Below are 1,744 nucleotides of genomic sequence, written 5' to 3' on the forward strand. Positions count from 1 at the left end.
CCCCACCTCCTTCAACTTTCGTCTCCCGTTCTCCAAAGCAGCAGCAGTAGGGGGCGATGTCCTTGGACCTCGCCGGCGGTGGCGCGCGAGCCACGTAGGATTCTCGCACAAAGTTTTTGGGCCGTCCTCCAGCTCCGCGTACCTGTGCAGCTCCCCCGGTTGCCTCCCTCCCCCTCCCACCCGCCTTGTCAAGTCGTCTGGCCTCCCCTTCCGTTTCCCTTTAATTCTCCTCCAGCTTTCTGGCGAATCCCGGGTGGCTCACTGGAGAGGCCCCGGGCAGGGGCTTTATCCTCCAGGAGAGTGCGGCTTCACTCGTGTATGACGGACCGCCTGCGCTGCATGCCTTTTGCTGATATAGTCGAGCTGAAAGTAAAGTACAGGGCACTTGAAATGTTCTCTCTTATCCCGTCAGCAGGTATATGCAGCTGCGAACGCAAAATGACCATAGCAGCCCGATATGTATCATTTTTAAATCCAACAGTCGCATATTGCTAAAAATGCTTTAGGTTACAGAGAAAATGAATAACTCTTGCTCACTATCTTGCCACTATTATTGCGAGCTCTTTGTATTTTGTAAATGTCAAAACTCTTTATTTAAAACAAAGTGTTTGCGACGATAGTTGCAACATTCTAAACAGATAAAAGGCCAAGAGAATGTATATTAAGGCCTTTTGTAAAAAATATTGTTGGTGTCTCTTAACATTAGGCCTACTGTTTTATCCGTTTGCTATGTGTAGTAAATTGGCGATGATCAAATAAAGGAATGGTTTCTATGTCATATTTTTTTAATGAAAACAATATCTAGCTATTTACAGTAGCAAAACATCAGTTCATCGACAAAGATAGTTTATTCAAATTTTATTTATAAGGACAGGACGTAGATCACAACTATATCTTGGCGGTAAAGGCGCTCAAGTTTTTCCTAAAATGGAGATTTGTCGGTAGAGCTTCCAACAGGATGAAAGTGCGTGTGCGTAGCTCTACTGTGGATAGCTACTTAGGACTTTAAACCGCTATGAAATTTCAGATCAATGGTAAAGATTTTAATGTAATTTAAATGTAATTGGTGTAATGTTAAATAAGGACAGAAATCAAAATAAACCAACATGCCTCATTATGTTTGGGGAAAACAATCAAAGATATTTTGTAACATTCTGTGAACAAACTTATGTTTCCAAAAATGTATTTGTGACTTTTCATCCGTTCACGAAGCATCCTGTTATCCGATCTGCGTCTTCTTATCATTACTTGTTATTGGAAGCTCTTTACACTGACAAAATAAGTATTTACATTTGTCTCTACAATTTTCAACACCAACACCCCTCTAAACCTCTGACAGAATAATTTCATTTTTACAAAACATTATACAATATTTACACATCTTTTACATACATAACGAATATTTACTTTCTCATATATTGACTCCATATTCGATTTAACATTTGTGTTCTTTTTTTTTTTTTGGCACACATTACTCAAATGCCATTACCATGTTTTCTGTACCATCATAAATCAGTTAAGTCAGCGATGTGTATTGTCGCATTCTAGGATAGTTGTTTATCAAAGATTTCTATTTTAAATTTTATTAAAAAATTAAAATTTGACTTTAACATTATTTATACTTAATCAGTGGGGCATGCTGGTGGTTACAACCTAAAGGTTAGCATATGATTTAAAAAATACTCTGTGACGAAGGGCCAACCTCTCGGCTTTTGAGTTGCAATGAACATATTTTTTTACCACT

At 38.8% G+C, this 1,744-nt stretch overlaps 1 long non-coding RNA gene across 1 annotated transcript in view; it reads right to left on the reverse strand.

Moving 5' to 3' along the window:
- Positions 1 to 767: 767 nt before the first annotated feature.
- LOC127751403 (uncharacterized) overlaps positions 768 to 1,744 on the reverse strand; it is a 4,192-nt gene continuing 3,215 nt past the window's right edge. The window contains exon 2 of the long non-coding RNA XR_008012113.1: positions 768 to 1,653. This is a non-coding gene — a long non-coding RNA (uncharacterized LOC127751403). The remainder of the gene's footprint in view (positions 1,654 to 1,744) is intronic.

The sequence above is a fragment of the Frankliniella occidentalis genome, unplaced genomic scaffold (assembly GCF_000697945.3).
Source record: "Frankliniella occidentalis isolate FOCC.00 unplaced genomic scaffold, Focc_3.1 Scaffold463, whole genome shotgun sequence".
Lineage (NCBI taxonomy): Eukaryota > Metazoa > Arthropoda > Insecta > Thysanoptera > Thripidae > Frankliniella > Frankliniella occidentalis.